The sequence below is a fragment of the Rutidosis leptorrhynchoides genome, chromosome 9 (assembly GCF_046630445.1).
Source record: "Rutidosis leptorrhynchoides isolate AG116_Rl617_1_P2 chromosome 9, CSIRO_AGI_Rlap_v1, whole genome shotgun sequence".
NCBI classification, from domain to species: domain Eukaryota; kingdom Viridiplantae; phylum Streptophyta; class Magnoliopsida; order Asterales; family Asteraceae; genus Rutidosis; species Rutidosis leptorrhynchoides.
This window is the reverse complement of record NC_092341.1, coordinates 221,564,139-221,587,693: the sequence shown is the minus strand read 5'-3', so window position 1 is coordinate 221,587,693 and position 23,555 is coordinate 221,564,139.

Sequence of the window (23,555 nt, the reverse complement as noted above, 5' to 3'; positions counted from 1 at the left end):
CATTTGACCACCCAGTTTGTTCGATGATTCACGAACGTTATAAATTGTATATGACATGATATTATATATATGAACATATATATATGTTTAACATGATGAAATGATAATAAAAGTATTTCATTATGTATATTAAACAATGAACCTTATACATAAAACAAGACTACTAATTTAAGAAATTCAAAACGATATCTATACGTAACGATTATCGTTGTAATAACGTCTTAATATTTATATATCATATTAAGATATATTAGTACATCATGATATCATTATAATGTAATAATTTAATATCTCATTAAATATAATATCAATGGGATTAATTACATTTAACGAAATCGTTAACTTAAAGGTTTCGAAACAACACTTACATGTAACAACTAACGATGACTTAATGACTCAGTTAAAATGCATATACATATAGTGTATTAAGATGTATTAGTATACTTTTGAAAGACTTCATGACACATATCAAAGTACTTATACTTAACAAAAATTCTTACAATTACATTCTCATTCATTTTCATCAACAATTCTACTCGTATGCACCCGTATTCGTACTCGTACAATACACAGCTACTAGATGTACATACTATTGGTATATACATTTCAATGATCAGCTCTTAGCAGCCCTTAATGAGTCATCAAACATGTGGGAACTATTATTTGTAATCTAGTATGAATTATTTAGCAAGATTACAAAAATATTATTAATCATTCATGACTTATTTACAAGAAAATAAACTTACATATCCTTTATATTGAATCCATATATCACGACCTAAAACACATACAAACACCTTCATTCTTCAATTTTCTTCATCTAATTGAACTCTCTCAAGTTATATCTTCAAGTTCTAAGTGTTCTTCATAAATTCTATAAGTTCTAGTTTCATAAAATCAAGAATACTTTCAATTTTGCAAGTATACTTCCAAGCTTTCTAATCTATTCCAAGTAATCATCTAAGATAAAGAAACCTTTGTTAATTATAGTAGGTTATCATTCTAATTCAAGGTAATACTCATATTCAAACTTTGATTCAATTTCTATAACTACAACTATCTTAATTCGAGTAGAAAATCTTACTTGAACTTGTTTTTGTGTCATGATTCTACTTCAAGAACTTCCAAGCCATCCAAGATCCTTTGAAGCTCTAGATAATTTCTTTTTATTTCCAGTAGGTTTTCCTACTATACTTGAGGTATTAATGATGTTCATAACATCATTCGATTCATATATATATAACTATCTTATTCGAAGATTTAAACTTGTAATCACTAGAACATAGTTTAGTTAATTCTAAACTTGTTCGCAAACAAAGTTAATCCTTGTAACTTAACTTTAAAATCAACTAAACACATGTTCTATATCTATATGATATGTTAACTTAATGATTTAAAACCTGGAAACACGAAGAACACCGCAAAACCGGACATACGCCGTCGTAGTAAAACCGGGGGCTGTTTTGGGTTAGATAATTAAAAACTATGATAAACTTTGGTTTAAAAGTTGTTCTTCTGATAAAATGATTTTTCTTATGAACATGAAACTATATCCAAAAATCATGGTTAAACTCAAAGTGGAAGTATGTTTTTCAAAATGGTCATCAAGACGTCGTTCTTTCGACTGAAATGACTACCTCTTAAAAAAATGACTTGTAACTTATATTTCCAACTATAAACTTATACTTTTTCTGTTTAGATTCATAAATTTCAGTTCAATATTAAACCATAGCAATTTGATTCACTCAAAATGGATTTAAAACGAAGAAATGATGGGTAAAACAAAATTGGTTAAAAATGGTTAATTTGACTACGTGATGAATTTACAAAAATCTATACTAACCATAACTTAACTAACTTATATTGTATTATACATGTAGTCTAACATATATTATGTAACCTTGATAGACCATACACACGTATACAATGTTTTGACATATCATATCGACGTCATCTATATATATTATTTGGAACAACTATAGACACTCTATATGTGTTAATGTTCGAGTTAGCTATACAGGGTTGAGGTTGATTCCAAAATAATATATATACTTTGACTTGTGATCGAGTCTGAGACTTGTATACACTGGGTCGTGGATTGATTCGAGATAATATATATATATATATATATATATATATATATATATATATATATTGATTTTTTTCTGTACTACTAACTGTGGACAATTAATTGTGAACTACTAACGTTGGACTGCTAACTTAACAACTTAAATCGTTAAAAAACGTAAATAAAACATATTGTGAATATATTTCGATCATACTTTGATATATATGTATATATTTGTTATAGGTTCGTGAATCAACCAGTGGCCAAATGTTATTTTCCGACGAAAGAAAAATTTGTGAAAGTGAGTTATAGTCCCACTTTTAAAATCTAATATTTTTGGGATGAGAATTCATGCAGTTTTATAAATGTTTTACAAAATAGACACAAGTATGAGAAACTACGTTCTATAGTTGGATTATCGAAATCGAATATCGCCCTTCAAGTCTGGTTACCTAAGAATTAGGGAAATGACCCCTAATTGACGCGAATCCTAAAGATAGATCTATTGGGCCTAACAACCCCCATTCATGTCTATGGATGGCTTTAGTACTTCGAGATTATTATTATACAGACGACGATGTCTGTGGGGATATTCTATGCATTATGGTTAATATCGGTTACCAGGTGTTCAATCCATATGAATGATTTTTATGTAGATGGCTATATGCATGCATGATGTTTATGAGAAATGGAAATATGATATCTTGTGGTCTATTATTACGATTTAATAAATATATAGGCTAAACCTATAACTCACCAACATTTTTTTGGACGTTTAAGCATGTTTATTCTGAGGTGATTATTAAGAGCTTTCGTTGTTGCATGCTAATTTAAGGACAAGAATTGGAGTCAACATGCTTGTAATATATTGTTTAAAAACTGCATTCGGAGATTTAAATCAATGTGTAATATTATTGTAAACCATTATGGAATTGTCGTGTGTAAAACATTATCTTTTAGATTATCATTACTTGATAATCTACGTTATGGTTTTAAACCTTTGTCGATAAAATAAACGTTATGGTTTGTTTTAAAAAAGAATGCAATCTTTGATAAACGTCTCATATAGAGGTCAAAACCTCGCAACAAAATCAACTAATATGAAACATTTATAATCGATATGAGTGGGACATTTCATTCTCAGTCCTAAAAATGTAAAGAGTAAAAGGGAATTAAATGAACTCACAATATTGTATTTTGTAGTAAAAATATACATACGACAGAACTGAACAATGCAGGGTTGGCCTCGGATTCACGAACCTATATCATTTATTTTTATATTAACACATATAATTGAAATTGAACAAATTTATATATATATATATATATATATATATATATATATATATATATATATATATATATATATATATATATATATATATATATATATATATATATATATATATATAAATTTATTTAGTCATTTCATTTTTATATTAATAACTTATATGTTTCATTAATAATGTCATTAATTATATTTATTAATATAAAATATTAATATAATTATGTTAGATGTAGTAGATATAGTTTTATATAACTAATAGTTAATTGATAAAATAATATTAATAATAATAATATAGTTCTTATATTAATAATGAAACTAGTAGTAATAAAAATGGTAATAATAAAAATATTGTTAAAAATAATTGTAATAATAATAATTATTATAATATTCATAAATTTTATAATAATAGTAGTAATATTTATAAAAATAATAATAAAAATGATGATAAAAATAGTAGTGATAATAATAATGATATTAGTAATAATGATAAGAATAGTAGTAGTAGTAGTAGTAGTAGTAGTAGTAGTAGTAGTAGTAGTAATAATAATAATAATAATAATAATAATAATAATAATAATAATAACAATACTTATTTTTGATAATAATAATAATAATAATAATAATAATAATAATAATATTTATATTAATGATATTAATAATAATAATAATAATAATAATAATAATAATAATAATAATAATAATAATAATAATAATAATAATAATAATAATAATAATAATAGTAGTAATAATAATAGTAATAAAAGTGATAATAATGATATTGGAATTACTACCTTTGAAGAATAAATTTCCAAAATGAAAATGACCATGCCCAGACTCGAACCCGCGACCTCTCGCCTAACCACAACACTCCTAACCACTCCTCCGTAACTGCTTTTCTGTTTAAACTACAATTCTAATTTCTTTTATCTTAATCTCCGTATTCAACTTCATGTTCTAATCACACGTTCATATATGTCGTAGCAGCCAGCAGGAACCAGAAATTTGGTCAGCCCAATAAGAAAGATAATTGGGTAACGGCCCAACTGCAGGTTTATTGGATTTCAAGGGTTACGGCCCAACAAATAAACTCTCATCGGCCCAATAAACAAAAGAAATTTTGCGGCCCAATTAGAAATAGCAGAGTAACGGCCCAAACAATAACATCAAACCCAAAAAGGAATATGGCTCGATTTGTTTTTGATCTAGTATAGGCTTTGTGAAAACAGCTGGTGTTATACTTTTGGGGGGGTTCGGTGTTAACCAGGAACAATAACATTCGATATTCATAATTAATATCACTTTATTACTAGTACTATCTTTAGCTCCAAAAACTTTATACATAACATCTCATAATCATGAAATCATGCATACATCATCATTCTTATAATCCTTGAAGCATTACGTATCCATCTTCATCCTCATATTCACTGTAACCGATAATAGAAACAAAAAAAATAGCAATGAAACAGCAGCAATAATTCGATGATTAAATGGGTTGTTAGTTGGGCGGGCTTAGAAAGAATAATAGGTAGCAGGAGGTGGTTTATGGTGGTGATTGTTGGACTGCAAACAGACGGTAAATAGAAACGATTGGGTGGTGTTTTGGGTGGTTTTGAACAGAAACAAACGCAACAGTAGGACTCTTTTTTAGGCTGGGATTTCGAGCAGAAATAGATAGACAGAGACATTAGCGAATTGTATTAACCTTTAATGGTGATCTTGATTGAATTTGTTCTCGGACAGACGAGCAAGAAGAGGAGAAAAAGAAAAAAATAAATAGCATGATGAAGATTGTAGTGGTGGTTTGTTCATGGTGGTCTGTGGTTGTTTTCATGATGGTAGTGAGTTGTGGTGGAGATGTGTTACGTTTATAAAGATATGATGGTGGTGGGTTATGGTGAATCATGATGGTGGATTCACGAGGTTGGAGGTTGGAGATGTTAGATTAGTAACCGAAGAAACAAAGTGGTTATGGCGATTTTATTGAAGGTGATATTTGTGGGTTTTGTGCAACAATCAACATAAAACAAATATATTCGCGTGTGTTGGGCTAGATTAGTGAGGGTGGTGAGAGTTGCCGAGAGTTGATTCTTGTTAAGAACGAAACGGAATTTAAAATATAAGTGGGTTTGAGATGGTTTCAAGTTTGATTCAAAGAATGGTGGTGATGAAACAAAAATAGAAAGAAGTGATAGTAGATTAATGGATAGGTTGGTGAGGTTATAATTTGCCTATAATTGTATATACTTATACTCCGTTAGCTTTATATTTTGTGAATAAAGAAACAAAAAGAAATAAACGATACATCAAATTAATAATTCATGAATATATATTATATTATATATTTATATATAAACCAAATTCTGGTGAACTGAATTCAAAAAGGATACAGTATTCCAAATAGTAAAATAGTAATATTAATGGATTAACACTCATCCACATTTGTCCATTCTACCGACAGTTTTCTCGGACTGTGTATCGTGCACTATTTGAAATTAGTGGCGGATAAAAGTCTTCGGAAAAATCCCAAATTTTACAGTAATTATATTTATTTATTTCAGTCATTATGGTATAAAATTCGATCCTTAATTTGTCAAATAAAAATTACATCAACTGTCCCTCTCAATTCTAGGTAAAATATAAAAAGTGTTAAAACTTAACAAATAGTTCGTAAATACATTTTTAATAAGCCTAAAATTTATAGAACTCATTTTCGTATCACCGTTTATTTTAAAATTACATAAGTTTGAATTTAACTTGCTTAATATCAATCGAAACATCAAACGAGTATTACAATCATTTAATATTTATTTTTAATATACTTTATTTATATATAGAGATATATTTTAAATAATAATTATTATAATATCCTATTTTTATTATTATTAATTTTTAATAACAACAACATATAATACTTCAGATTATATTTCGAATTATTATTTATATATTCATACCCACATATCTATTTACAATTAATTGTTCGTCAAACGTCGAGAGCAGTCGAAGGTCAATTGAAAATATGAAACAGTTCAAACTTTTTAAGATTCAACATTTCAGACTTTGCTTATCGTGTCGAAATCATATAAAGATGAAGTTTAAATTTGGTCGAAAATTTTCGGGTCGTCACACGCGACTTCCCAATAACAAAGCCAATAACTACGATCTATTAGTTGGAAAAGCGATTGCATTTAAAGCATAATCAGAAAGCATCTCAAAAACATACACAAACCATAATATTAATTCGACATTGTAACTAACTACATCATAGCATACAATAATGATAACTACTCGCTAATCATGGTAACAATATCATAAATCATAATAATGGAAGACATTATATAAAGACAAAGGATAGAAGTACCAGTAGATTAAATGAGTTTCGAAAATACAAAAGTGACAACTTCAAATGTGACAACCCGGAAATTTTTGACCAAATTTAAACTTTATCTTTATATTATTCCGACATGATAAGCAAAGTTGTTAAGTTAAATCTCAAGAATTTTAAACTGTATTCATACATTCATTTAACCTTGACCAAATTCCAATGCTTCACGAACCATTATATGAACGGATATGATTATATATGTATGTGTGTATATATTATAACTTGAAAACGTTAACAAAGTATTAGACATATAATAGTTTACATGAACGTATTTGTTTCAAAATATATTTAAAATAATTATCGACGAAATTAAAAGATAATATCAAATGATTGAATTATCAAATACATTGAATTATGATTACGAGTCTCTGTTGAGAGGTCCACATTGATTTGAGAAATCTTCCCATTTTAACAATATTCAGAAGATGGTAAAGTGATTTACAAGTAAGGACAAATTTGTCAATTAACGAGAGTTAGACAAATATTAGTGGAAGACTAAATTACATAGTAATCAATTGATGTAGTTTCCAAATGTACGAAAATGCTTTTCGATATAATAGAACTTGATTATTTAAAATGTCTTTGATTAAATAAACGTAAGTTGGAATATTGGTTGTTAAATATATAAATAACTTGCAACTTGTATTTAAAACGTGTTCATTAAATATATATGTTTTCAAATTAGTTACGTACACGATAGTAACACATGCTTAGTGATGCGATTGATATTTAAAACGTTAGTACATAAATGAATGGTATCTATTTAAGTTTTAAAATGAAAACGTTACGTGTTATAATATTTTTCTAAACGATTTTAATATAAACTTTAAATTATAATTAGTTTTGAAAAACTAAATATTATATTATTAAATAAATATTTCAACTACATACAATACGTACAAATTTATATTTTTAATGATTATATATATATATATATATATATATATATATATATATATATATATATATATATATATATATATATATATATTTACAAAGTGATAGATATAATATTAACTTAGTCAAAAATGTTTGATTTAAAATATACAATTTGACAAACAACGAAACATTGATTTATAGAAGCAAATGGCCACAACATTCAAATGTATGGATTATACTTCAAGTTATATAGTTTATCGATAGTTAAGTCTATATTCTTGTTAAAGGTACGCATCACAAAATGTAAAAAGCTAGTTTTCTAAGTGTACGAAAAGCCATTCTAGAAACCAAAACTGAGACATTAGTTGAGTGAAAACATACGAGTCATTGGAACAAAAATTACATTTTTACCATGCTCGTAAATATAATATATTATATAAATAATTATATAGATTAAATATATATTAATATATATAATACGAGTGTCGACAGCCTCAAATTAGTGGGATATGAGCTGGTGGCCTTGCTCATGCGAGCGCATGACTTGAGGCCTTAGACCCCATGCGATCGCATGGGGGTCGATGGCTGGCCACATTATAAATCGAGTCAGTTTCGTACACTGGTTACACACACATATATTCGATCTATTTTTCTCTTATATATATTTATATTATTATTATTATTATTATTATTATTATTATTATTATTATTAAGATTAATATTATTATTAATCTTATGGTTAGGAATAATATTAGTATTATACATAAAATACTACGACGAGGTTATGAGCTAGTTATTTCAAACGAGTTTTTCGAGTGGGATAGAGCTAAGAAAATTATGGATTATAGCTATGGAGGTTATGGGTATGGATCAGGGGTATAGCTCGTGAGGTCAACCTAGTGTTTATCGTCTCCGTTGCGTCTACGTACTTTCCTGCAATATTGAATCCCAATATTGATACGTGAGCACTCAAAACTTAACTTTTATATATTATTAGTGTATCCCTGACTAGTGCTCGAGTAGATATGATTATGCATGCATGTATGTTTAATTTAGTCGTTAGATAGTTTTGATTAATCATAAGTTTGATACATATGCTACTGAGATAAATAATCGAGTAGATATGATTATGCATGCATGTATGTATAGGATATGCATGTCGTTGGAAAGCTGGCGAAAATTTAATAACTTTTCATTTAGAACTCGTGTGATTTCGACGAACGGATTAAAAGATATAGTCAACTGAATTATTATTAGTTTTAGTATATTTATTGTTAAAATGATTATTATTACTATCGTTATTATCGTTAAGGTTATAATTAGTATTATTATTTATCATTAAAATAGTTATTAGTATTATCATCATAATATTTATTATTATTAGTATTATTATAATTAAAACTAATATTAGTAATATCTAATTATTATGATTATTATTATTATCATTATTATGAACGCGATATAAAAGACGACTAAAAGTATTAACAAATTGATTCGGAGATAATGAGTATAAGTATCATGATGAAATTAAAATATTGAAAGGTATTGATTTAAATACAAAATATCGTTTTCATTATTTTTATCATTATTATTATTAAAAGTATTATTAATATTAAGACTATCATTTTTATAAAAATTATTATTTATAGGAATATCATTGTTAATATAAAATATCATTATCATTTTAGTATTATTATTAATAAAAATTATCATTTTATCATAATATCATTTTTAGTAAATATAAATATTGTTATTATTTTTAGTAGAATAATAATAATTATTATTACAAAATAATACAACTTTTACGTACTATTGTTATTATCGATATTATTTTATCAAATAAATATGTGATACAAAGATATTTTACTACGTTTAGTAAAATTACATAAATAATACCTATCATATTATTTTTATGATATTAAATGAACTTTATAAATTTTATTACTTACGATATATATAAGTATATTTTTATTATATAAATTTAATATAAAATTTTATTTATAATTAAATGAATTATATTATTTATTCTAATAAAATCTATTAAAAATATTTAAATATATAAAACGACTATATTTACACTATATAATAATCATGTATAGATTTTGAAAGTCATTTTGGTCAAGATGACTTTTATTGACTTTTGCATATTAGTCTCGAGCATTAGGATTGTGGTACACTATGACTTGACCTAAATTGTTAGACAAATATTGACCAACAAATAAATATATATAATTAATATAGGTTCGTGAATCCGAGGCCAACCTTGCACTTGTTCAATGCCATCATATGCTTAAATACTACGAAATACAATATTGTAAGTTTCATTTGCTCCCTTTTTAAATGCTTTTACAATTTATATTTTTGAGACTGAGAATACATGCGCTGTTTTTATAACTATTTTATTAAATGCTTTTGAGATATATTTTTGACCTGAGAATACATGAATTGTTTTTTTTTTATAAATGATTGACGAAATAGACACAAGTATTCAAAACTACATTCTATGATAGAATTATTTAGATTCAGAGGTTCGATTTCTGTAAAGATTGTATTATCGACCATCGGTGAGATGATTTTTCATTGCACGACGCATTAGCTACCAAAATGGTTCGATTTAGTAGTTACTATCGGTGAGAAATTTTTTCATTGCACGATGCATTAGCTACCGTTGTAAAATTATTTACGGTGAGAAATTTTTGCATTGCACGATGCATTAGCTACCGTTATTGAAATTATATTGTATTAACTACCACAATGAGATGATTTTGCATTGCACGATGCATTAGTTACCGTTGGTGAGTTGTTTTGAAAGGTCCCGTTGTTCTTCATATGAATGATTTTATAGCAGGAGTAGACCTGTACAGATTGTTTTCTAAATATGAGTATCTTGTGGTCTATTATATTATTGGAAATGATTATTTATGATAAACTAATGAACTCACCAACCTTTTGGTTGACACTTTAAAGCATGTTTATTCTCAGGTATTAAAGAAATCTTCCGCTGTAAATTAGCTCATTTTAAAGATATTACTCGGAGTCGTTCATGACATATTTCAAAAGACGTTGCATTCAAGTCGTTGAGTTCAATAAAGATCATTATTAAGTAGATGACAGATTAAGTCATCTATAATTTAGATATATTTTGAAATGGTATGCATACTTGTCAACTTTCGATGTAATGAAAGGTTGTCTTTTAAAAATGAATGCAATGTTTGTAAAATGTATCATATAGAGGTCAAATACCTCGCGATGTAATCATATGTTATTGTATTCGTTCTTAAGGATTAGGACGGGTTGTTTCATGTGGTATAAGAGTGGTGATCTTAGCGAACCAGGTCTGCATTAGTATGTCTAACTGATAGTCGTTAGGAAGCATTAGTGAATCTGGACTTCGACCGTGTCTGCATGTCAAAAGTTTTGCTTATCATTTTTTTCGAAAATTACCTGTTTATCATTCTTAGTCTAGACACGTCTTACTGCATTGATTGCATGAATAGTGTATAGAAAAAATTCATATCTTAGCGTATCTTTTACTGTAAACCTTGCCTGACATATTCCGTAAATTCCTCCGTAATCTACGCAATCTTTTGCTATATATATATATATATATATATATATATATATATATATATATATTCTATGTAATTAGAATACCATCCGATAGCCAAAAATCATTTCATATCGGAAAATCCTTTATTCAATCGTACGAAATGGAATTCGTCATTAGTTCAAGTCCCTCGGATTCCGAAATGGAATCCCACTCAAGCTCTGAAAGCAGTGTGCCTAGAATGGATCAACCATCAGCCATCATCTATTCTGGATGAATTGGGGATGGGTTCGTAGCCTCCCCAATCATTGGAGACAAGAAGAAGGTGATCCCTTCTATCCACCACATTGCCCTCTTGGCGAAGAACCTGAAGCACTTACCGGCGAACCTGTTCGAAACACCATTTTCTCTCTCATTTCCAGAGTATATTGTCACGATTATATACTATACCAAATTCTAGATCTTATTTATCCACTCGTTCGAACCGACAATCACCCCGATGTAATAGAAGAAGTCAACGAGCTTCGCGCTCGGGTAGTGACTTTGGAGAATATGGTGCAAAGGTTACAAAAACCAGTAGCAGCACCAGCAGCATAACCAGTACCACCATCATCAACGCCAACAGTACCATTACCACCCCCAACCACAACTGCATCATAAATCTCAACTTTACAATCTGTCCCATGAGCACCAATGTCATACGCTCTATAGATACCAAGGAATACCAACAACAACAAATGATGAAGTATTGGTTCATAACTTCATTGGAGAAACACTTGGCGGTGATTATGTAATCTCCAAAGTCTTAGAGATTATCTATTCTAGCCCTAACCATAAATCAGATGAGTGAACCAAAATGATAGAAGGAAGAGTAGAAACCCTGATAAGAATGGTGCGTAAGGTACAAGCTAGACTTGTTTTTCCAACAGCATCAACAGTACCCTTAGCATCACCAGCACAGTCAGTGGTGTCCACATCGTCAGAATCAGCAGCACCTCTAACATCACAAGCTCCGCCAGTTCAAGAATCATCGTGGACATCATTACGAATCAATAACGCGTGTATTGTATCAACGAGTTATGAAATATTAACTCATTCCCTCTGAAGAATTTATATGTATATCTTATATATATAAATTTTTAAACCATAATAAATCTTTCTGTACTAAGCTATTATGAATGGAACTTAACTACTCGGTTAATTCATATTACTAATATGCAATGATGTACATCCTTCGTTAACGATTTAACCATTGTTAACTACAACCTCTGTTCCAAACTCAATGAATTCCAATTTATAATAATCAAGTGTATTAATCAATTACATGTTTGATTTTACACTTTCGTCTTCGATGTACTCAAAACTTCCTAGAAACATCATTCATACCTTGTGAAATTCACAAGAATCCCACGAACACCAACATCATTCACCAAGTAAATATCAATAAAATTGAATAATGAAGTATTGATTCATAATTTCATTTACATTGAAGTAATAATCCACGAAGATTACGAAATTTCTAAAGTTTTAGAGAGTATTCATTTCTAGTTTCAACCATAAATCAAATGAGTTTAATATTAACTCATTAAATCTATATTACATCTGAAAAAATATACACATATATATTTCCATAAAGACTGTAATAAAATTCTTTTGTACAAAATATTAATTGCGAATTTTTTTTAACGGGTAGGTAATACCCGAGAGATATATAAATTCACAATTAATATGTTACATTCTTCGAATCTGATTCAGCAAATCATCCATTATACTCCCTACTTTCACAACAATATACCTTCTTTGATAAATCAGAACAACTATACTCATTCATAATATAATTACATATTTTGATTTTGAAATCTCAGAATTCAATTCGAAATTTAATCAAAATCATCACTCTTAGATTCTTATATCATTCAAAGCTATACTTTGACTTCAAAACTGTGCTAGAACATCATATGTATATTAACGACTTCAATCCGTGTTCAAACCCTCAGAAATTCCTGAAGACACTTCAAATAATGAACAACCGAGATGATGATATAACCACATATTACCCACAGTCTTGTACCTGAAAAACTCTTGAAACCAAAGTCATAGTTTAACACGTATCCGTGTCAGACCCTTTGGCATTTATTAACTAAAATAACTTTTCAATTCCGTTTCAAAATAGACAGTTTTGTCACAGCTCCAGCAAGTCATCTTCGACTTCTCAGTTAAAACAGTCTTATTATAACCTCGATATATACGTTGTCCTTTCGCCAACATTACCGGGGAACCGTTTATGTCCACCACATTAGCAATATACATATCCACAGCTTCACTGATCTTTGACCTTCCGAAGAATCATTATATTTATCAAAACTCCATTATTTACTCATCCGTATCTTATAACAAGAATTGTCATGCTAATTACTAGGAATCAACAATCAGTATTTTGAAATCTTGCAGCATGTCTACATCAACAGTTATATATAAATATAACGTCTACCTCCAAGACTTACATACTTCGAATGTGAAGTTTCTGAAAAACACCCTGAATTGCGAACTAGTTCTCGAAATGCTGATGAAGCAGCAAAAACTATAAACGACCTTAACAGTAAAAAGTTTGATGATAAAGAGTAGTGTGTTGGCAAAGCTCAGAAAAAGAGAAGATTTGGTACTGAAAAACGGATTGAGCAAACCATGAAAGAGGCTATGGACAAATCACAAGGACAAAATCTACCTTCAAAGAATCCAAATGATTCAGTGTCTGCTGAAGTCTTTAGCGAAAACCTTACTCCTAACTCTAAACCTTTACGGACAAATCTTCATCATCATCCATTGATGTTAGAAATTCTAAGATATCATCATATCACTCATTATAAATATCTTCGATATTTCTGAAGATATCTTCATAACTATTGTTATCCGAAATCATTTATCTCTTCGTGCTATCTATGTTACATCATAAAAGACACTATTTTAATTTCTAAATTCTGAAAACCATCGAGTTTAAAAATATTAATGTTTTTGAAGTAGTGTTGGGAACTGAAGCGTGAGTTAGTATAATATAATGACACTTGATCAATGTGATTATATTACAGTAAGTCATGCTGAGTTTCTAAATGGAACGTGATGATTCACAGATCATAACATCATCATGTGCCATGTTACACGACTCTTGTATTCTACTTAAACTCTAAATATATCAAGAAAATATTTTTCTTGATAATTCAGCCTTTTTCGAGGTATTCTGGTAATTTGACAAATCAAGATCGTGCCATTTCAATTCCATTCTTAGAACATTAACTATGTTCATTTCAAAATCCATACCTATGAATTCTGGACCATTATTCGCTTGACTTGAAGTCGGGAAGAGGAGACAAAAGTATAGAACTCTTGAATATAAAAGAAAATATAAAGCTTGACAACAACACATAAATTACAAACTGAGCATATCAATACGTATTGCCACGTAAAGACACGGGAGAATTAAAATTACTATAACCCCAAGGTAATAGTAAAAATAAATAAAATCCTCCAGTGGTAGATGAAAGAGAAGAATGACCGATATGAAAGTTAGGAGTATATCAAGGATTAGAACGGGATGGAGCATATTAACGAATGTTTTAAAATATGAATTGAGGAAGGAAGTGAAATGTCCCGTTCTTATTGATTAAAAACGTTCCATATTAATTGATTTCGTTGCGAGGTTTTGACCTCTTTATTGTAGTGACCCGAACTTTTCCATGTTTATATATATTAATTGAGATTGATATTTACATGATTAAATGTTTCCAACATGTTAAGCAATCAAACTTGTAAAGACTTGATTAATTGAAATATGTTTCATATAGACAATTGACCACCCAAGTTGACCGGTGATTCACGAACGTTAAAACTTGTAAAAACTATACGATGACATATATATGGTTATATATATAGTTAACATGTTTTTATTATAAGTATGTATCTCATTAGGTATTTTAACAATGAGTTATATAAATAAAAATGAGACTATTAATTTAAGAAACTCGAAAACGATATATATAACGCTTATCGTTATAACAACGTCTTACTAGGTACATATGAATCATATTAAGATATTGATACACTTGGTTAATTATGTTAAATGATAAGTAAATATATTATTAAGTGTATTAACAATGAAATACATATGTAAAAATAAGAATACTAACTTATTGATTTCGAAACGAGACATATATGTAACGATTATCGTTGTAACGACATTTAACTGTATATACATCATACTAAGATATATTATATATCATAATATCATGATAATATAACAATTTAACATCTCATTTGTTATAATAAACAATGGGTTAACAACATTCAACAAGATCGTTAACCTAAAGGTTTCAAAACAACATTTACATGTAACGACTAACGATGACTTAACGACTCAGTTAAAATGTATATACATGTAGTGTTTTAATATGTATTCATACACTTTTGAAAGACTTCAAGACACTTATCAAAATACTTCTACTTAACAAAAATGCTTACAATTACATCCTCGTTCAGTTTCATCAACAATTCTACTCGTATGCACCCGTATTCGTACTCGTACAATACACAGCTTTTAGATGTATGTACTATTGGTATATACACTCCAATGATCAGCTCTTAGCAGCCCATGTGAGTCACCTAACACATGTGGAAACCATCATTTGGCAACTAGCATGAAATATCTCATAAAATTACAAAAATATGAGTAATCATTCATGACTTATTTACATGAAAACAAAATAACATATCCTTTATATCTAATCCATACACCAACGACCAAAAACACCTACAAACACTTTCATTCTTCAATTTTCTTCATCTAATTGATCTCTCTCAAGTTCTATCTTCAAGTTCTAAGTGTTCTTCATAAATTCCAAAAGTTCTAGTTTCATAAAATCAAGAATACTTTCAAGTTTGCTAGCTCACTTCCAATCTTGTAAGGTGATCATCCAACCTCAAGAAATCTTTATTTCTTACAGTAGGTTATCATTCTAATACAAGGTAATAATCATATTCAAACTTTGGTTCAATTTCTATAACTATAACAATCTTATTTCAAGTGATGATCTTACTTGAACTTGTTTTCGTGTCATGATTCTGCTTCAAGAACTTCGAGCCATTCAAGGATCCGTTGAAGCTAGATCCATTTTTGTCTTTTCCAGTAGGTTTATCCAAGGAACTTAAGGTAGTAATGATGTTCATAACATTATTCGATTCATACATATAAAGCTATCTTATTCGAAGGTTTAAACTTGTAATCACTAGAACATAGTTTAGTTAATTCTAAACTTGTTCGCAAATAAAAGTTAATCCTTCTAACTTGACTTTTAAAATCAAATAAACACATGTTCTATATCTATATGATATGCTAACTTAATGATTTAAAACCTGGAAACACGAAAAACACCGTAAAACCGGATTTACGTCGTCGTAGTAACACCGCGGGCTGTTTTGGGTTAGTTAATTAAAAACTATGATAAACTTTGATTTAAAAGTTATTATTCTGAGAAAATGATATTTATTATGAACATGAAACTATATCCAAAAGTTATGGTTAAACTCAAAGTGGAAGTATGTTTTCTAAAATGGTCATCTAGACGTCGTTCTTTCGACTGAAATGACTACCTTTACAAAAATGACTTGTAACTTATTTTTCCGACTATAAACCTATACTTTTTCTGTTTAGATTCATAAAATAGAGTTCAATATGAAACCATAGCAATTTGATTCACTCAAAACGGATTTAAAATGAAGAAGTTATGGGTAAAACAAGATTGGATAATTTTTCTCATTTTAGCTACGTGAAAATTGGTAACAAATCTATTCCAACCATAACTTAATCAACTTGTATTGTATATTATGTAATCTTGAGATACCATAGACACGTATACAATGTTTTGACCTATCATGTCGACACATCTATATATATTTCGGAACAACCATAGACACTCTATATGTGAATGTTGGAGTTAGCTATACAGGGTTGAGGTTGATTCCAAAATATATATAGTTTGAGTTGTGATCAATACTGAGATACGCATACACTGGGTCGTGGATTAATTCAAGATAATATTTATCGATTTATTTCTGTACATCTAACTGTGGACAACTAGTTGTAGGTTACTAACGAGGACAGCTGACTTAATAAACTTAAAACATCAAAATATATTAAAAGTGTTGTAAATATATTTTGAACATACTTTGATATATATGTATATATTGTTATAGGTTCGTGAATCAACCAGTGGCCAAGTCTTACTTCCCGACGAAGTAAAAATCTGTGAAAGTGAGTTATAGTCCCACTTTTAAAATCTAATATTTTTGGGATGAGAATACATGCAGGTTTTATAAATGATTTAAAAAATAGACACAAGTACGTGAAACTACATTCTATGGTTGAATTATCGAAATCGAATATGCCCCTTTTTATTAAGTCTGGTAATCTAAGAATTAGGGAACAGACACCCTAATTGACGTGAATCCTAAAGATAGATCTATTGGGCCTAACAAACCCCATCCAAAGTACCGGATGCTTTGGTACTTCGAAATTTATATCATATCCGAAGGGTGTCCCGGAATGATGGGGATATTCTTAAATATGCATCTTGTTAATGTCGGTTACCAGGTGTTCACCATATGAATGATTTTTATCTCTATGTATGGGATGTGTATTGAAATATGAAATCTTGTGGTCTATTATTATGATTTGATATATATAGGTTAAACCTATAACTCACCAACATTTTTTGTTGACGTTTTAAGCATGTTTATTCTCAGGTGATTATTAAGAGCTTCCGCTGTCGCATACTTAAATAAGGACGAGATTTGGAGTCCATGCTTGTATGATATTGTGTAAAAACTGCATTCAAGAAACTTATTTTGTTGTAACATATTTGTATTGTAAACCATTATGTAATGGTCGTGTGTAAACTGGATATTTTAGATCATCATTATTTGATAATCTACGTAAAGCTTTTTAAAACCTTTATCTATGAAATAAAGGTTATGGTTTGTTTTAAAAATGAATGCAGTCTTTGAAAAACATCTCATATAGAGGTCAAAATCTCGCAATGAAATCAATTAATATGGAACGTTTTTAATCAATAAGAACGGGACATTTCATATATGAGACGTTTTTCAAAGACTGCATTCATTTTTAAAACAAACCATAACCTTTATTTCATAAGTAAAGGTTTAAAAAGCTTTACGTAGATTATCAAATAATGATAATCTAAAATATCCTGTTTACACACGACCATTACGTAATGGTTTACAATACAAATATGTTACATCGAAATCAGTTTCTTGAATGTAGTTTTTACACAATATCATACAAACATGGACTCCAAATCTTGTCCTTATTTTAGTATGCAACAGCGGAAGCTCTTAATATTCACCTGAGAATAAACATGCTTTAAACGTCAACAAAAATGTTGGTGAGTTATAGGTTTAACCTATATATATCAAATCGTAACAATAGACCACAAGATTTCATATTTCAATACACATCCCATACATAGAGATAAAAATCATTCATATGGTGAACACCTGGTAACCGACATTAACAAGATGCATAAATAAGAATATCCCCATCATTCTGGGACACCCTTCGGATATGATATAATTTTCGAAGTACTAAAGCATCCGGTACTTTGGATGGGGTTTGTTAGGCCAAATAGATCTATCTTTAGGATTCGCGTCAATTAGGGTGTCTGTTCCCTAATTCTTAGATTACCAGACTTAATAAAAAGGGGCATATTCGATTTCGATAATTCAACCATAGAATGTAGTTTCACGTACTTGTGTCTATTTTGTAAATCATTTATAAAACCTGCATGTATTCTCATCCCAAAAATATTAGATTTTAAAAGTGGGACTATAACTCACTTTCACAGATTTTTACTTCGTCGAGAAGTAAGACTTGGCCACTGTTGATTCACGAACCTATAACAATATATACATATATATTAAAGTATGTTCAAAATATATTTACAATACTTTTAATATATTTTGATGTTTTAAGTTTATTAAGTCAGCTGTCCTCGTTAGTAACCTACAACTAGTTGTCCACAGTTAGATGTAGAGAAATAAATCGATAAATATTATCTTGAATCAATCCACGACCCAGTGTATACGTATCTCAGTATTGATCACAACTCAAACTATATATATTTTGGAATCAACCTCAACCCTGTATAGCTAACTCCAACATTCACATATAGAGTGTCTATGGTTGTTCCGAAATATATATAGATGTGTCGACATGATAGGTCGAAACATTGTATACGTGTCTATGGTATCTCAAGATTACATAATATACAATACAAGTTGATTAAGTTATGGTTGGAATAGATTTGTTACCAATTTTCACGTAGCTAAAATGAGAAAAATTATCCAATCTTGTTTTACCCATAACTTCTTCATTTTAAATCCGTTTTGAGTTAATCAAATTGATATGGTTTCATATTGAACTCTATTTTATGAATCTAAATAGAAAAAGTATAGGTTTATAGTCGGAAAAATAAGTTACAAGTCGTTTTTGTAAAGGTAGTCATTTCAGTCGAAAGAACGACGTCTAGATGACCATTTTAGAAAACATACTTCCACTTTGAGTTTAACCATAATTTTTGGATATAGTTTCATGTTCATAATAAAAATCATTTTCTCAGAATAACAACTTTTAAATCAAAGTTTATCATAGTTTTTAATTAACTAATCCAAAACAGCCCGCGGTGTTACTACGACGGCGTAAATCCGGTTTTACGGTGTTTTTTGTGTTTCCAGGTTTTAAATCATTAAGTTAGAATATCATATAGATATAGAACATGTGTTTAGTTAATTTTAAAAGTCAAGTTAGAAGGATTAACTTTTGTTTGCGAACAAGTTTAGAATTAACTAAACTATGTTCTAGTGATTACGAGTTTAAACCTTCGAATAAGATAGTTTTATATATATGAATCGAATGATGTTATGAACATCATTACTACCTCAAGTTTAGTAGGTAAACCTACTAGAAGTGACAAGAAATGATCAAGCTTCAAAGGATCTTGGATGGCTTGAAAGTTCTTGAAGTAGGATCATGACACAAAAACAAGTTCAAGTAAGATTTTTACTCGAATTAAGATAGTTTATAGTTATAGAAATTGAATCAAAGTTTGAATATGAATATTACCTTGAATAAGAAAGATAACCTACTGTATATAACAAAGGTTTCTTGATCTTAGATGATTACTTGGAATGGATTAGAAAGCTTGGAAGTAAATTAGTAAACTTGAAGGGATTTTTGAAGTGTTCTTCCTATGATGATTGTAGCTTGATTCTTGAAGTGATTTTTGATGAAGATGATGATTAACTACTGGAAAAATACGTTCATAATAGTGTGGGTGTGTTGAGAGAGAATTAGAAAGAGAATTGGAAGTGAAATGGAGTGAATGATGAGTGGTAATTGGTGAGTGGTGAGTGGGGTTAAAAGGAGTTCTAGTTAGTTGACTAGCTCATGGTAGAAGTTAAAATTGATTAGTCATACATGACATAATCAAGAGTGGAATCCCATGCTAGTTCCTATTGGTATATACCCATAGTAAGTACGTTTTGAAGCTGTGTATAATACGGGTAAGAATACGACTAGAATTCTTGATGAAAGAAAAGAATGGGAAAGTAACTGTAACCATTTTCGTTAAGTATGAGTGTTTTGATATATGTCTTGAAGTCTTCCAAAAGTATTTTAATACATCTAAATACACTACATGTATATACATTTTAACTGAGTCGTTAAGTCATCGTTAGTCGTTACATGTAAGTGTTGTTTTGAAACCTTTAAGTTAACGATCTCAATTAATGTTGTTAACCCATTGTTTATTATATCTAATGAGATGTTAAATTATTATATTATAATGATATTATGATATATTAATATATCTTAATATGATATATATACATTTAAATGTCGTTACAACGATAATCGTTACATATATGTCTCGTTTCGAAATCCTTAAGTTAGTAGTCTTGTTTATATGTATATAACTCATTGTTAATATACTTATGGAGATACTTACTTATCATAATCTCATGTTAACCATATGTATATCCATATATATATCGTCATGTCGTTTTTACAAGTTTTAACGTTCGTGAATCGCCGGTCAACTTGGGTGGTCAATTGTCTATATGAAACATATTTCAATTAATCAAGTCTTAACAAGTTTGATTGCTTAACATGTTGGAAACATTTAATCATGTAAATATCAATCTCAATTAATATATATAAACATGGAAAAGTTCGGGTCACTACAGTACCTACCCGTTAAATAAATTTCGTCCCGAAATTTTAAGCTGTTGAAGGTGTTGACGAATCTTCTGGAAATAGATTGCGGGTATTTCTTCTTCATCTGATCTTCACGCTCCCAGGTGAACTCAGGTCCTCTACGAGCATTCCATCGAACCTTAACAATTGGTATCTTGTTTTGCTTAAGTCTTTTAACCTCACGATCCATTATTTCGACGGGTTCTTCGATGAATTGGAGTTTTTTGTTGATTTGGATTTCATCTAACGGAATAGTGAGATCTTCTTTAGCAAAACATTTCTTCAAATTCGAGACGTGGAAAGTGTTATGTACAGCCGCGAGTTATTGAGGTAACTCAAGTCGGTAAGTTACTGGTCCGACACGATCAATAATCTTGAATGGTCCAATATACCTTGGATTTAATTTCCCTCGTTTACCAAATCGAACAACGCCTTTCCAAGGTGTAACTTTAAGCATGACCATCTCTCCAATTTCAAATTCTATATCTTTTCTTTTAATGTCAGCGTAGCTCTTTTGTTGACTTTGGGCGGTTTTCAACCGTTGTTGAATTTGGATGATCTTCTCGGTAGTTTCTTGTATAATCTCCGGACCCGTAATCTGTCTATCCCCTACTTCACTCCAACAAATCGGAGACCTGCACTTTCTACAATAAAGTGTTTCAAATGGCGCCATCTCAATGCTTGAATGGTAGCTGTTGTTGTAGGAAAATTCTGCTAACGGTAGATGTCGATCCCAACTGTTTCCGAAATCAATAACACATGCTCGTAGCATGTCTTCAAGCATTTGTATCGTCCTTTCGCTCTGCCCATCAGTTTGTGGATGATAGGCAGTACTCATGTCTAGACGAGTTCCTAATGCTTACTGTAATGTCTGCCAGAATCTTGAAATAAATCTGCCATCCCTATCAGAGATAATAGAGATTGGTATTCCATGTCTGGAGACGACTTCCTTCAAATACAGTCGTGCTAACTTCTCCATCTTGTCATCTTCTCTTATTGGCAGGAAGTGTGCTGATTTGGTGAGACGATTAACTATTACCCAAATAGTATCAAAACCACTTGCAGTCCTTGGCAATTTAGTGATGAAATCCATGGTAATGTTTTCCCATTTCCATTCTGGGATTTCGGGTTGTTGAAGTAGAACTGATGGTTTCTGATGCTCAGCTTTGACCTTAGAACACGTCAAACATTCTCCTACGTATTTAGCAACATCGGCTTTCATACACGGCCACCCAAAATGTTTCTTGAGATCCTTGTACATCTTCCCCGTTCCAGGATGTATTGAGTATCTGGTTTTATGAGCTTCTCTAAGTACCATTTCTCTCATATCTCCAAATTTTGGTACCCAAATCCTTTCAGCCCTATACCGGGTTCCGTCTTCCCGAATATTAAGATGCTGCTCCGATCCTTTGGGTATTTCATCCTTTAAATTTCCTTCTTTTAAAACTCCTTGTTGCGCCTCCTTTATTTGAGTAGTAAGGTTATTATGAATCATTATATTCATATATTTTACTCGAATGGGTTCTCTGTCCTTCCTGCTCAAGGCATCGGCTACCACATTTGCCTTCCCCGGGTGGTAACGAATCTCAAAGTCGTAATCATTCAACAATTCAATCCACCTACGCTGCCTCATATTCAGTTGTTTCTGATTAAATATGTGTTGAAGACTTTTGTGGTCGGTATATATAATACTTTTGACCCCATATAAGTAGTGCCTCCAAGTCTTTAATGCAAAAACAACAGCGCCTAATTCCAAATCATGCGTCGTATAATTTTGTTCGTGAATCTTCAATTGTCTAGACGCATAAGCAATCACCTTCATTCGTTGCATTAATACACAACCGAGACCTTGCTTTGATGCGTCACAATAAATCACAAAATCATCATTCCCTTCAGGCAATGACAATATAGGTGCCGTAGTTAGCTTTTTCTTCAACAACTGAAACGCTTTCTCTTGTTCATCATTCCATTCAAATTTCTTCCCTTTATGCGTTAATGCAGTCAAGGGTTTTGCTATTCTGGAAAAGTCTTGGATGAACCTTCTGTAGTAACCAGCTAGTCCTAAAAACT